This window comes from Daucus carota, chromosome 5 (assembly GCF_001625215.2).
Source record: "Daucus carota subsp. sativus chromosome 5, DH1 v3.0, whole genome shotgun sequence".
Classification (NCBI taxonomy): Eukaryota; Viridiplantae; Streptophyta; class Magnoliopsida; order Apiales; family Apiaceae; genus Daucus; species Daucus carota.
In genome coordinates, this window is record NC_030385.2 from 35518006 (window position 1) to 35534734 (window position 16729).

At 32.9% G+C, this 16729-nt stretch overlaps 3 non-coding genes across 3 annotated transcripts; 1 reads left to right on the plus strand and 2 right to left on the minus strand.

Moving 5' to 3' along the window:
• The first annotated feature begins 3477 nt into the window (after positions 1-3477).
• LOC135146893 (small nucleolar RNA U3) lies at positions 3478-3689 on the plus strand. Its single transcript, XR_010283987.1, has one exon. It is a non-coding gene; the product is annotated as a small nucleolar RNA U3 (small nucleolar RNA).
• A 256-nt stretch (positions 3690-3945) lies between these two features.
• On the minus strand, positions 3946-4016 carry TRNAG-GCC (transfer RNA glycine (anticodon GCC)). The gene has a single exon. It is a non-coding gene; the product is annotated as a tRNA-Gly (tRNA).
• Positions 4017-8942: 4926 nt separating this feature from the next.
• LOC135146907 (U6 spliceosomal RNA) lies at positions 8943-9045 on the minus strand. Its single transcript, XR_010284000.1, has one exon. It is a non-coding gene; the product is annotated as a U6 spliceosomal RNA (small nuclear RNA).
• Positions 9046-16729: the final 7684 nt, after the last annotated feature.

Genomic DNA, 16729 nt, shown 5'->3' on the forward strand with positions numbered 1-16729 from the left:
TGGTGGCACAAAATAAATGTTATGTTTGAGTTTTTTTTAATTTTAGATAATTTATGACTTATTAGAAAGTTTTTTGATAAATTATCTATTTTTAATAATAATTTTTATCATATAAATTCACAAAAATGAATTTTATTTTTCCAAAATCTACCTCTTGCTAACTTATTTCTATAAATTAGTACATATCTTATTTTTAATTTTATGTTAGATTCTTTATATATAACACAAACTAATATTTTTTAAATTAAAATAGAAAATATCTACACACATCGACTCTTAAAGTCCATGCAACATGTCTTCTTCATACACCAGCCTTAAAGTCCATACAATCAATCATTTCTGCTTGCACCAGTAAAATTCTCATATTTGTTTTGTTTCTTGAATTTCATTTTGAACGTAGGTGGTGTTTGGATGACAGTTATAAACCGACTTATGGGTTTATAAGTTAGAAGCACTTATTTGTACCGTTTGTGTAAAAAGTTTAGAAGCACCTTGAAAAAGTAAGGATAACCAGCTTTTGGTTCAAGATTTCTGCTTATTTCCTAAACAGTTTAATCACTTATAAGTCTTTAACTTACTTCTGACTTTTACTTCACTTTTTTACTTTAAACAAAAAACACTTATTTTAAATTTATCTAAACGGCCCCAAAATTTTAAACTTGATTTATTTTTGTTGTAATCAAATTATTTTGTCTCATTCATGTTCCCATTGATCGGTTTACTCATATATGTGTTGTTGTGTTGTTTAATTATTATTTTGTCTTATTCATGTTTCCATTGATCGACTTAAGTATCATGATTCAAGACAAAATTTTATTGAGTATTGAGAGACAACACATCACAGTGCGACACTCGACAGAATCATCTTATTAAAAAATATTTAACATCACACCCACCCGTTCAATTGGTCTGATCCGACTATTACTAATTCTTCCCATTCGGTAAGTGACTTATCTTATCAACGTATTATTTGTCAAAATTAAAACATTATCTAGAAAACTTAAAAATTGATGTAAATATTTGTCAGAAATTTACACGTTCTATTCAGTGTTCTAAAAATCCTCGATTTAACCGATTAATCCCCTGCAAGGTCGGTCACCGATCCGATTTCTAAAATCCGATTAATCCTTATATATATTTCTTATTTGAAGTATATATGATAAATTATTAGAATTAAAATACTATATTACTTTAAATATGAGTAATTATAAAGTTTGTGAATATAGTAAATATATTAGTTACTAAATAGCTAATATAATAATAACTAAATATTAAATAATATTTTAATATTAAAATAAATCTGATTTTCACACCGATTAATCTCCGATTTCCGATTAATCCTTGAATCGGTAGCTCAGCCGATTATGTCCGATTCCCAATTTCTGTAACACTGGTTGTTCTATTGTATAATGTTGAATACATTTTATGTAGAATACATTTTGCACAAATAATAGAAATTTGTTTGATATTATCAATTCAGACATACATTATTATTTTAACCTTTTATCATTATTATGAATTTTAGGTTCTGTTCTAAAATTCGATGATTAATTATGATTAGTCAACAATTAATCCGTGTTCCGTAGCACGTCGAAATGATTGAATCTCCAACTAATCACCAATCAATTCGATTAATCCTCAATCAATTTAATTGATTTCTGAGTAATTTTTGTTTCGTAATTTCATCGATTAAGTCCGATTCACGTAAAATACGAGACTCATTTTAGGTGGTCTCAGTAACTTGGAGTAAAACTTAATCCCCAAGTTGCTTTTTTTCAATTTATTAAAACAGAAAGAGGGATAACAAAATGTGGCGGTTCCCCGTGCAAAATCGGAGAGATGAAAACACCACAAAATCCCCGCTGATCAACTAACCTAGATTGTCGCTTCCAACTAGATTCTTGCTTCCAGTAAGACTAACTTAACTTTCTTTCTCACTTCCGAGGGCCTTCTTGCGTGTGTGTATACATAGTTTTTTATTTGAGATTGCTGAGTAAGTGAAACACTTAACTTTCCTTTTCAGGATCAGGTTAATCATAATGCTTTAATTAGGTTTTCATTGCAGTTTATTCAAGTCATCGAGATTTTGATTTAATACAAGCTGGCCTACTAGGGTTCATGTGTCATGGCTCGAAAGCTAGGATTAGTTATTATTTGGGGTTTTTAAATTGGATAAGAAGAACAATTTTAAAGAGACAAGAGAAACGACAGTTCCTAATTTGTGAGCAAGATGTGAGCTCCGACCCCTTATACAGCCCCAATACTAGTACAGGACATGTCGGTTAATTTACTAATTTGATTAGCAATTAGCAAGGATAAAAGTAGTAATGCTTTTTTAGATGCCTAATTTATGTAGTAATGCTTAGTTTTCGATAAAAGTATTCAGTCTTCATAAATTCTTCTTTTCTTTTAATGTTTTTTTTTACATATTTGTTTTGTAGCATGACTTTCGTGGTCCTAAAAGCGTACATATCTTGTTTCTATATCTAAATGGTCGCAGAAAAATTTGTCCCCGCTTGGTCAGGACTGTGGCTTTGTCTCTGGTGATATACACTTCTTCTAGTCATCTATATTATGGTAGTGGCAGTTGCAGTCAAAATTAGCTTGAAGGTACAATTTATACCACAATTGGCCTCGCTGCCTGCATCACAATTTCATGCTAATTAGTGAGACACCATTCAGTAGAAGATTGTCTACTATTAAATAACATAAGCTTGGTTACATTCTTTCGCCTGATTCTTCTTTATAAACTATAACTTCCTTCTCGTCTGACTTCAATGCTGCTGTTTGAAGAATTCCATTTTTTGTGTTATATCTGAAAGAAACCATCTCTCTAGCAAGTAGCATCCTATTGTTTACATATATATGGTAAGGGATAAGTTCTTCATTAGATAAACGTAGTTGACCTGATTTTTCTGGATAAGCAAAGATGACAGGTGATTAAGCTAGTTAATGTGGAATTAGAATATAGTAAATACTCTTTCCTGCATATATAGGAGAGCTTGTGGATGAGGAGGAAGGGAATTTTGTGTTAAGTACTTTTGTGTTCATAAATGTTGTTGAGATTCAGAGGCGATAAAAACAACAATGCAAAACTTTAATTATGCAGGAACTACAACTTCACTCTAGATTCCAACATGCAAATGCTACAATCAGTTTCAATTATGATGTTTAACTGTCTTTTATTCTTGATATTGTACTAAAGAACTGTCCACTTGTGTTTTATACTTTGAGTATGCTATTGTACCCTGGTATTGAAATCAGTTTTGTAAACACACTGCTTGGTTGGTATATGGAGAAGGATTAGTAGTTTTTTTACTCCTAATGTCGGAATGTATGTGAATAGTATATGGATCTCAACAAGAACCCTAAGCGGAACAACAAGTTCCAGATCTTTTTTTAACAAAATAAGTACCAGATTGAAAGAAAAGAAAAATGGTCTCAGGAATTTATTGAACTTGTTAAGGCTTGTATTTCATGACCTTACTTGAACAGGATCTGTTCTATAAGCTCGTACCTCTGTATCCTTGATTTCTAAGGAGGCAGGTGACCAAGTCTGGTGGATGAACCATGACTGCATGACCAGAGCGTGATTAACAGCCCTGTGACCTTGTTTGGCCATATGAGCCGTAGAGGATCGTTCTTGGCCAGATTCTGGTTGGGGTGGTCATGCAGTTGTCTGACAGACCCATATTCTTTTCATCTCTTCCTTATGTCATTTTTCTGTCCAGAGACTGTGTCATTTTTATAATCTTTCATGATTATCATGTAAGCACAACTTGCACATTATAATGGGACTGATATACTTACCATGAGAAATTAATAGAACAAAAAAGATATGACTAGAAGTAAAGCTCAGAGCAACAATTTCTGTTCTGAATGTGTGTTCAGAAATGGCAGCGGACCCATCCAACTGCAATTATATTGCTTGTTTCATCACTGCTTTGCACCAGCCGGGAATCGAACCTGGGTCTGTACCGTGGCAGGGTACTATTCTACCACTAGACCACTGGTGCTTTGTGTGTAAATGTCTTTTTGGTAGCTACATATACACAATTTCTTAAAATAATGAAACAGTACAGAGACAATAAGAAATTAAATTAAATTATTGAGTATTTTTTTTTTTTTCCAGTTTATCAGGTCTGCTAGGTCTTGCTCACTTGTTATGTAGTCTTGAGGGTCTTTTTTAGCTATTATTTATTTAGAGACTTACCCCAGTTACTAAATGCATAGCTACTTATAGTGTAACAGAAGATTTTACAACATTTGAAAGAGTAATATCAATGATTCTCTCATCCAAACCCTTCACATCTTTGATGTTTAGTCTGGCAACAACCAACTCACAGAAATGTTTCTCAATGTGAAGATATGTAATTGATTTTTTAACTGTTGGACACGCCTGACTGATTTTGCATTTCCTAGCAATTCGAAGATATCACATGCACTACAATATTTATGAAAATTATATTGACCTCCCAATTACTAGTTGTTCTGATGGGAATTTGAGGGGAATTTTAGTGATGTTGCATTGCCATCCATACTCAAGATTTGGACCATTTGGTCTTTGTATGCAGTCGCAGACTCTCAATTCTTAATTAAGTAGTGATTTGTTACCATTATATAGTTTAATTTTACAATGCTATAATCGTTCCTCACAAATAACTTCTTGTAGAGAGGGTATCTGAGCTCTCAAGGATCACAGTCACCTAGAAACCTGGCTGGGATGCTGTTGCTGTTGTTTGATAGAGCCTATTTACCCCCCCCCCCCCCCCACCCCACCCCCCCACGCGCACATTTTAATCAACTTCCTCGATAACAGTATTTATATTTGAATATCCGCTCACTTGTACGCAATACTTAAACATCTGTGCTTGTAATAAATCCATATAAGAGTTGAAGTAAATAGGGTTTTGGTGTTTTGAATACACTAGTACTAGGCCCTTTCAACCTTTAGGACGATGTAGATTACAAATTCAGATGTTGATCATGGCTGTGTATCATTTATTATCTCTTATCGATGGCAATATCTATATTTCAATATTAGCTCGTTTGTACGCAATACTTAAACATCTGTGCTTGTAATAAATCAATATTTGGATGAAGCAAATAGGTTTTGGAGTTCTGGTTACATGAGTACTTGGCCTTTCAACCTTTAGGACGATGTAGATTATAAATTCAGATGTTGATCATGCCTGTATATCATTTGTTATCTCTTATCAAAATAGCAGTCTTTTAAATAGTACATTTGGTTATATCTTGAGTGGTATATGTGTTGGTCCACCATAGTCGTCAAACAATTTCTCACAATAGTATACTTCTACATCCATGATTTTTTTTTCAGAATCAAGAATACAAGTAGAGGATGCTTTTGAGCCTAAAGAATAACTATGGACAACATAAGAAAACCATAACAGACAGAAAATAAAGAAAAGAAGCAGCATGTTCATCTTGAAAGTTTGTTCAGAAATAGCAGCGGTCAAGTTCCATTTTCTGGCAAGTTGATATGGGGGGCCTGTACAGCTTCAATTTAATTGCCTGTTTTATCATTGCTTTGCACCAGAAGGGAATTGAACCCATGTCCGGTATGTCCAGCGAGACCCCTGATGCTTTGTGTTTAACTTTTCTATTTATTAGCTCTATATTGACACACTTGTTAAATTTATTACAAAATCAAACAGAAATGAAAAGCTGATCTAGCAATAACAATTTATATAATAAATACTTAATTGTATATCTTGTTTTCAAGGCCGGCTGGCCGGGGGTAATTTATATCTACTAGCAGCTACTCACATACTTCTTAACTAGCAATTATATGCTCATTGCTGTTGAGAATTAAAACATATGAATCAATTTGCTCATTAGTAATACATGTCATAAAATATCACACATCATGTTAGTGTATGCCTGTAGGTATAACACTTGTCATTTGTCTACTTGTAGTAGAGTTCTTGGAGAGAATCTGCAACAATTAGAAAAGCTACTTGTCATTGTTTAATTGATTTTATTCCAAAAAAAATTTAATTAAAAGTTACAGTTTCTCATTATGAATACATGTCATTAATTAATTGCTTGCTACTTGCTGCAATTTACCGAAATTATATTTCAATTTCGGTTGATGTCAAAGCACTGCCCCCTTTACTCAATATTTCAGTCTCAATAAGCAGCCTCACTTTGTAAAAAGAATTTAAAACCAGACCATCTGTTGAAGGACGAATTTTGGCTGGACTAAACATCAGGGATCTTAATTCTAATGTCACTGAATAGGTATGAGATCATATCTTAACTGCTTGTCATGCTGTGTATGATGAAGTTGATGACAGATTGAAAATAAATGCAAATGATGATAATCAATCAACACATCAATGCAAGAATCTGTAAAATGAGATGCAGTGAAATGACCAAGCAAAGCCAACAAGATGAATATATAAAAACTGCATAAAAAGGTTCATACAGACATAGGAGCATATATAGAAAATCAGTACTGGTCCTCTACTACAGGACAAACTAAGGACAAACTAACGGTACTAGGCTAACAAATCAACATGTGAATCTGAGCCCATTATTGGAAAATAAGAGAATGACAGGTGGAGAAATACTGGAAGGGTCGAGAATAATTAGAGGCTGGTCCCATCTGATATGGACCCCTGTAATAGAAGTATGCGTAAGTTAATGTTTGTTCTTTTTGTATTTCAGGTTGAGTTTAGTACATAATTTTAGAAAACCTTGATAGTTTTGCAGAGTCCACTACTAGTCTACCACCGGCTCGAGTCAGATTTTGACTTGAAAATTGTTTGTCTTGTTTGTTTAAAATATATTATGCCCGAGGTCATCTCAAGTTTGGCTTTGAATTCAATTAATTGTTAGCATTCATATGTAAAATATTGTTGAGTTCAGCTCATGTTTGATTTAACATAAGCCTAAGTATTTTTGGTCATGAGTTTTCATGAATATGTTTGCCCTCAGCTTCTCATGTCATATGCTTACCAGAATTTTTACGCATTATATTGCATATACATTAGATATCCTCCATGTTGATTCTCTCCAAAGTGATCCCTCTCTATTGATAAAGCTTTTGATCCCCAGTCGGGACTAGTGTTAAAGTTCAACTTCCCCTTTATCGAGGTAATTGATATGTTTTAAGAATATCACAGTATCTAATCCTGGTCCCAACTTTTGGATAAGGTAATTTTTTCAAATATGATCACTTTTTTATGCACTTTACGAATTTGAAAAATGTTTTATGATACTAGTTTGTGCTATATTTTGCTGTTCAATAACTTTAACACCAACCATTATCATCTTAATTGTTTTCAATGATTTTTTATGATATCTGTATGTTGTTTTTATGGCGGATTTTCACAAACTTAAATTGTGTTCTAATATGTATGTAATGTTTTGACGTGTTAACATGCATTATATCTCCTTAGAATGTAAAAACTTATATATATGGCCAATATTAATTATTCTAAAGTATAAAAATGTAAACCCATGTTATGTGATGACCTCGTTAAAGTGATAATTTTCATGTCCCAAAGATATTAATCGGAGGGGTTTAGCACTTCTACTTTAAAGATCTGACATGGAATATGTACTCGGTTTGATTTTAAACATTCATTTGTTTCCGGCATTGTACTGTGAACTATCTAGACATCTTTTTATACTGTAAGTATGCTTTTGTATCTCTGAATTCGAGGTATTGAAGTCTGTTTTGCAAACAAAGTGCTTGTTGGTAGTATATGGAGAAGGATTAGTAGTCTTACCGTTATTGTTGTAATGTATGTGGAGAGTATACTGATCTTTATAAAAATTCACAGACTACTTAACAGGTGTCAGGTGAACAGAACACAAAATCCAGAGACCTCTTACCAGTAGCCCTCTGACCTTGTTGGCCATATGAGTCGTAGAGGATCGTTCTCAGCCAAATTCCGCTGTTTCTTCTCTTTTTTCCTTTCCTTTTCAGAGGGGGTCGGCATGCTGCTTTCTGACGGATTATATTCTTTTTATCACATTCCCTTTTGCATTCATGTCTTTGTTCTCAGCCAGATTCTTGTTGATCTCGTCCCCCTTTGCATGATCATCATGTTAGCACAACTCGGACTCTGCTTTTTACAGCTGGTCATCTCTAGATGGATTTAGTGATGTCCCTCTAGTTCAGTTTCCATCTAAGAAATGTTTATGCCCGCACTTCTTGCTAAACAGTCTTGAGAATGTCTTATATTTTTAGACGTTGAAACTGAGACAGGTGAACCGGAGAAAAGCATAGTCCACAGGTACTATGACTATGTGAAGGATTACCCTCAAAGCTGGTACTAGTCCACAAGTACAATAAAAAAGGTACTGTACTCCTCTGCATCTTGATTCTGGTGGATGAAACATGACTGCATGATTAACATCTTCTTTCTATATAGTAGGATTTGTCTTGAAGTTGGGTTGACATATTTCTTTCTATATAGTCTCGTCATATGCAGCCTCTACCTACTAACCGCAGTTTAACAGACACGGTTCATTGCCCTATATGTTCTCTTTTAGTTTCTTGTCATGTGCTCAGTCTACCACTCGTGTGTAACTCTTTTTTAGATAATGCAATTGATCAAAATCGCTTCTTGGACTTATCTGCCAAATGCTCAAAAAACTACATCTGACAACCTAAAACATTGATTAAACTCATTATTTCTATTCATCAGCATAAGTCTACCACTCGTGTGTAACTCTTTTTTAGATAATGCAATTGACCAAAATCGCTTCTTGGACTTATCTGCCAAATGCTCAAAAAACTACATCTGACAACCTAAAACATTGATTAAACTCATTATTTCTATTCATCAGCATAAGCTTACTCATTGTTAGTAACTAGCTTGTTCTGAAGTATGAAGTTCTTAACTAGTCCTCTCCACTGGTATTCTGCCTTTTCAACAGTACGTGTTCACTGCAAAAATGGCAAAAAAAATTTGGACCATTTCTCGATTTGTGCGTGTCATCCTTGCGCAGGGGCCATGCTAATCTTCTCTGTATCGTTCCAATTTTATCGGATGTCCCCGAAGGGACAGTGTTAGTGCTGCTCTCATTGCTATATAAATATTCAATTTTCCATATTTCAAATGATGTGGGATACTTAAGTTATCACTTCAACTGAAATTGAGCTCCAAGAACCTCTGACCATTTGACTTTAACCCTTTAATCCAATACATTATTTGCTAACTTGGAAAATTTTCAAACAGTTTGAAGTTTTGAAAAGCAGCGGAGTAATTTAACGGAATATAGCGTTGACACTGTAACTCTGTAAGATCATTTGGCAACTATGTCCTCAGAAAGAAGAAATTGGGTAGAATTTTCTCAATTAGGATGAAATGCAATTTCGACATCTTAGTTTTTCTGCCTGTTCGGGGGTAGAATTTTCTCAATTAGGATGAAATGCAATTTCGACATCTTAGTTTTTCTGCCTGTTCGGTTTTCTTAAGTGTCCGAATTTCGCGGGGTGCGTTGGGTCTTCTACCCCCCCCCCCCCCCCCACACACACACACACACACACCCCAAAGTCACAGATTTAAATGCTCAAATAAGCTCTGTAGTCACCCAAACAGCCGGTACATTCTGCTGATGTCAAAGTATTGCTGCTCATAATATATCCACATAAGTCGGTGATAAGGTCACATGATTCTAGCCTCGATATGCAGCACCGGTCGACTACATGAAAAGTGTAGTATTGCAAGTGTCAAGATATTTGTCGAATTTCAAGTGTTTGTGTAAAAGTTACATATTCCATTTGATGCCCATTTATATCAAAATCAAATGATTAAGTGTGATGCAAATGCTTTTTTTTTTTTGGTAGGATTAATAAAGTGAAAATAAAATTTACAAAAAATACAAATGTGATTTACCCCATGACCAATGGATTAGCCGTTAAGATAATCAAGCACTTAGCTTAATTTTCTGTAATACTAAAATACCTACATTTGCAGTCTGCAACCGTGACATTGAATTCTTCGCTTCTATGGTCAATAGTCTATACTATTAAACTCAATAACAACCGGGCGTTTGTCCCCGAACACACCACCATTGTCCCACTCCTACCGCATTAGCCACCCTTCTCAGATCATGCTTCACCAACATTGCTATTTTCTTTTTAACGTATCTTTTTAACTTTTAATCTTTGATCTAAGCGCCATGGCTAAGGAAAGAATATCCGACTCTATACTAATCTTTGGGCAACGCCATCTACGCTGTCAACACCTCCTTCATCAGCAAATTGTCTTGGAGATCTGCGGAAATACTTAAAAAAAACAGGTGTGATCTTTTCAAAACATAAACCTACATGATTATGATTATGTGATTGGTTTTTGTTTTATTGTATATATTATTGTGAGATGATTCATATTTCATGATTAGGTATAATTGTGTGCTTAAATTTATTATTGTTTGGGTTGTTTTCGTATCCAATTCTCATCTTTTTCTATCTATTTTTGTCCGAACTTGAAAAGATTGGATATGTATTATCGATCTTCCTATCAGTTACATTTGGTGTTTTGTATCTTCATGTTCGATTTTTAGTTTTTTCGCTAGTGTTCATGATAATTGTTTGCGGTTCTTGGATGGTGACGGTGGAGCCGGTGCACTAGTGACTTAATTAGTGCGTGTTGCAATATTAGATTAGCCTGACTGACTAATTTTATTCCGTGATTCTAGTTTTAGATTTGTAATTTTGAATATTATTTGGTTTTAATAGTAGTAATTGCAAATCTTAAAATCAGTTATTTTTGAATGGATAGTTGACTCCTTTTTAAATTTGTTTATCCTTGGAATTTGACTTTCCACTACATGCATTAACTTGTATTTTTGTTTTTAATTTGAGTAAATTATGCTTTAATTTGAATAATTAATTGACCGTTTGTATACAAATGAATTATCTTAAATTGATAAATTGATAAATTTAAATTTGAAATTGGTTTTGGATTTATATGTCTTAAATGTGTTTTAATGCTCCTTAAATGTGTTGTCTGTATATTATGGAGACAAGCTTATAGCCCGTGCAAGGCACGTGAGCTTTTTTAATTAGGGAATTTGGCAAAAATACCCTTTATTACCATATTAATTGCAATTGTACTACCTGTCCTTTTTTATTACAAAAATACGATACTTTTAATATTTGGGTTAAAGAAATTGCATAACTACGGCACACAAGCATCATCATCTTCGTCCCCTTTTTATCTATACGTGTAAGTCAGCATTTCATTTTCAATTCAAAATCTATGCGTGTTCTTGCCTCTCCCCTTCTGATCTGTCTCTCTTCTCCCTCTCTCTTCACTCTCTCTATCTCTTTCTCCGATCTCGTGATTATCTCGGCTGTACTTTCTCTGATCGCGAAACTCTAGGCATACTCATAGTGAGTACAATCTTCGTGGTGTTCTTGATGATTGTTGGATCGGTGATTAGAGCGGGCACACGCAGGATGAGTCCAAGAGAGGGGAGAAAGGCCGAAGTAGAAGCTCTTAAAAGTGGATGTTGGTGCCGATTTGTTATGCTCATCTCTCCAAGAAGTTTTGGTTAATGTCGGTTGCTTGTGGTTGCAATATTTGTTGATTTTGCTTTTGATCCCGCAGGGGCATTTAGTTTAATTAGTTGCAATTTATTATGCAACTCAATATAATTTTAGCATTTTTTTAAAAAGTTACATATTTAGTTGAAAGTGTGGTTGCTCGTAGTTGTAGATTTGGTTGCATATGCAAAATCGTATTTTTGCAAAAAAAATTGAATGATAGTATTTTTGCAATTTGTTTTAAAAAATGATTGTATTTTGGCAAAATTTCTTTTTGACTTGAGTATTCATGAAAAAAGCCCTTTTAATTATTTATAAACTTTTTAAATATATTTTAAATGGTGTGAAAAAAATTAATTTATAAATAATAAATTAAAATTGTATGTATCATGCCAAAGTATTAAATTCTTTCTATCAAATTTTAAATTATTTTAAGTAGAATATGTGACGCCAACTCCTATTAGATTATATTTATAAATGTATTTTATATTAGAATTATTATAAAGTGATTTGAATATTTTTCATTATATTAGAATTATATATTTAAAAAAATCAATTGTCTTATGGAACAAAAGTTAATTTTGTTCTAATCTAACGGTGCTTATTTGTTCAATATACGTTCCGATGGATAAAAATAATTTTGTGACGGTGCGATTTATACGATTCTACAATTATAATTTGTAGGAAATATTTATTTTGGATTAAAAAAAAAAACCAAAAACACATGAAAGACAGAATTTGTTTTGAATTCAGAAAAGGAATTATAAACATGCAAGTAGATGTTAGTTTCCTTATAGAACATAATTTAATTTTATTCTAATCTAACGGTGGTTATTTGTTCAATATACGATCCAACGGATGATAAGTTTTTGAAAGGCATATGTTCAGCCTATTTGTATTTAAAGAGGTACAACTCAACTCAGATCAGAAAGCTCAGTAAATAGCAAGTCATCGGAATCAGTACGAAGAACGTCAAATGATTTATGGAAATCATATGTCAGATAAGTTCCAGGATGCTGCTGCACGCCACTGAAAGAAGTTCATTAATATGTTCAAGCCTCAGTGCACAAATAATCTTTTGTGGCACGTCCAGGAATTCAGAAGACATAAAGTTTCTATACTTTATTTCATCAGAAGATTCCATTTAATGAAGATGTACGTACAAGACGAAGACTCGACGAACTAACCAAATTCTTATTGTTTATTTGACGAAGAATATTTGATTTAACTAGATATAGATGAACCAGACAGTACATCTGTGTATCAGTTATTCAAATTAAATATTTGAAGTCAAGCAGAAGTGGTAGTTCGTTCGTTCGACAAATCAAGAAGAAGTTATTCAAGTTTAAAGAAGACCGGAAGCTGTTCTACTGAAGATTGTGTGATTAAATATTTTAATAGACTATTATTTCACTTCACAAATAATTATATTAATTATGTAATTTATTTATTAAATTAATTCACTCTCGAATTAATTTAATTTATGAATTTATATGATTAAATTAATTAAGTGAATAATTTTCTATTTTAATATACTATTTTATTTCTTTATTTAATCACAAAAACCACCTCAGCAAGACAATTCTGGATTGTCTTGCCGAGTGGCTTCACTTTGCTTCCAAGACAATTCTCCATTGTCTGCCTGGGTTTTGGTTGAATCAGCAAGACAATTTCTAATTGTCTTGCCGATTCATTTCAATGGTGTGCAAGACAATTCTTGTGAATTGTCTTGCCGAAGGCATGTGTAAGACAGCAAGACAATCTCATTGTCTTGTCTTGCCGAGTCAAGTGGATGGTGTGCAAGACAATCCTGGATTGTCTTACCGATTCTGGCAGTTGTCTTACTGACTTGTGCAATTGTCTTCCCTTCCCTTTGATTGTCTTTCTGACTTGGTTAAAGCTTGGTAGACAATCTGTGATTGTCTTCCCTTGCCCCTTTTTGTCTTGCCCAAGCCTAGATTGTCTTACCCTTCTTGTAATTGTCTTTGCTAGCTTGTAATTGTCTTGTCTAGTGATTGTCTTGCATGTACAATGCTTTGCCTATAAATATGGCATCCATTCTTCATTTTCAAGTGTTCATTCACTTTGCATTCAAAGCATTTGTAAAGCTTTCAAGTTGTTAGTAACTTGCTTGTTCGTTATATCCACAGTTTTCTGTGCTTTGATAACCGGTTGTTTTAATCACTAAATCTAGAATATACCCTGTCAAATTTATTCTACGAACTTTAGTGGACATTAAAACTGAACCATTTTAATTATATAACGACTTCAACCATTGTTATATTAATTAATTATAATCTGATTAACAAATCATATTCAATCAGATTCACTTCCGCGACGATTTGGTACTGATTGTATTCAACCCCCCCCTTCTACAATCATATCCGGACCTAACAGTTTTTGGACCATAGGACCATGCGACCAAATTATCTCCCTTACGCTTATTATATATAAGTATATAATTAGTCAACTTTTCTTAAGTTATAATCAATTACCATCCAAATTTGAAAATTGTTTACTTTTATTATTTTTCAAAGATTCAAAATTTAAAAACCATTTATGGGTGTCATTAATGATGAATTTATTGTGCCTTTAATGGTTTTATAGTGCCTTTTATGGCTTTTTGTTCCAATTATGGATGCCACTTTTAATGGCTTATTGACCATTTTGATGATCATTTTATTTAATTATATTTAATTATATTTCATCCTTTACTCCTCACTTAAATTTTAATTTTATTGTGCCCAAAAAATTAATTTTTATGTGTCTAACCAAAGGATTTTCCTTTGGTTAGAAATTAATTAATATTTCTATATTATTTTATTTTCTATCTATTTTTAATATATATATATATTTTTGTTTTGCTTTTTATTAGATTTTCTATTTTACTTTAATTAAACTTATATGTGTGTGATTTTTTTGTATGTTGATTTATGTTTTGTTTGATTTGTTTTTTCAGGATACTCTGGAAGCTACGGGACTTATGGGTTTTCTTTACTTATTCATTTAAGCTTTATTGTCTAAGCGTCCGGAGTTATGCTTGCATGACTTTCGGTTAGATGATAAACTTTCTTGAAAGAAAGAAATCCCTGATGCGGTTTATTGTATTTCGATACAATTCATCTACGTGTATGTAGACTTTACAAAAAAAAAAATAAAAAAAAATACCTACATTTGCTGTAAAATTTGTGCAGGGTTGCCTGTCATGACAAAAGTTGGAATGGCGAGGTGTTGAAAATAGAAGCCCAGCAGCCATGGCAAAAGTTGGAATGGTGAGGTGTTGGAGTGGTTCTGACTTTACTAAAGTATAAGAGCGGAGTTCTGAGCAAACCATTTCTGATCTCTGCCACTTTGCTAGCTAAGAAGCATTACACTATAAGATAGTTAAGTGATAAAATAGTTAACTCATAATTAATCATTAACAAGAATTTTCAAGAATCCCCGAGCATCGAAGAATCCTCGAGAATCGAGTGCGCGGTGCGGCGGGTGAGTGAAGTATCCCAGCTTTCTAGAGTTGCTACCATCCCAATGTGAATCCTGCACGAATAAGAGACTATTGATTCTATACAAGTATCAGCTACAAGCCTACAGATGCTCTTGTGACTACAGTTTATTAGAGCTTCTGGTAAAACGTATTCAACTGTTGCTTAGACGTTTGGGCAAACTTGATTCTTTCTTTAATTTAAGTGAGAAGTAAATAAGTTGATAAAGTATTTGAAAAGAAAGGCCGAGAGAAAAGCTTTCTACTTATTTATACAAATCGGCCATGAAAAACAGAAACAGAAGTTGATTCTGCTAAACAAACATGGGCATAAAATTAGTATCATGGTTGTACAAGTTCACTTCTTCTCTCTCAGCGACTCCTGGCAAGCTAACTGATTGGGAATCTGTGACCAATACACTTTTAAGTTCTAACCCCTCCTAGCAACTAGGAAATCTTAAAAGCCATCTTTGTCATAATTATAATAATATTCAAGTTTTTTAATAAATTTATAATGTAATTATATAACTAAATAATAACTTACAAATTTATTCAAATATTATATATATAAATTACTTGAATTTATTTACTTAAAAATCCGAAAAATGTTTATATGCTAGATCATCATCTAATAATTTTTAGTCCGGGTTAATAGGCTAAAACATCACTGAACAAACTCGAAACTTGCAATTGGGTCATTGAACTCAATAAACTTTCACGCGACTAACTGAACTAGTATAAATTTGCCATTAACTAATTGAAATAATATAAACTTGCAATCGGATAACTAAATTGATTCTCAACTTGTAATTGGGTAATCAAAATCAAAAATTATAGAATTATAACATATTTTCATTTATATACATTTATTTACTCAATTAAAATTAATTTATTTAGTTTTTATTATAAAAATTAACAATTAAAATTAACTTTGTACTTATCAAAACCATAAAAAAGATAAATGTGTTGCAATTATATTATAGTATTCGGGATCAAATTATTAGATTGAGAGAGATCGAGAGATGAGGGAGATTGAGAAAGATTAATGGGAGAGGAAAGAGATTGAGGTCATGTTTGACATTGTTGTTGCATACAGCAGATCCCTACAAGGGGACTTTTATCCTCTTGGTTGCAGGCTAGTGCGCGAGCTTGTGGGTTTACCCACTGCGCGCCCGAAGGGTAGCGGCTGTGGGTTCCTGCGTTTAAAAAAAAAAAAAAAAAACTCATCAAAAACATTATTATTTTTAGAGTTAATTACACTTTGTAACCCTAGGTTTGCTCCAAACGCAGTTTAGTACCTGAATTTTAAAATGTGGCAATATGCACCTTATACTTAACATTCCCGTGCAAGTTGTAACTCGTAGTCACTATTCCGTCCAATTTTGCCGTTAACTTTAACTGTTTGAGAGATAACAATGTGTATATTAGTTTCTAACAGCTACTTTACCCCCTATGACCTCTCAAAAATTATGTATTATATTATGAAATTGTTTCTGAACACAAACAACGATGTAAAAAAAAATTTAAAATAATTTCTGAATACCTCATGTGAAAGTTTATTTTTATTTCAGTGTATTTAGTTACAGGTTTTTATAAATTCACTAATGTAAATGCAAGTTGGGATTGAGTTGAGTTTTATAATTTGCAATTTAGTTCTCTTATTTATATTAAGGACCGTTATTTTAAAATACAAATTTTATTTTCTTGAATTATGT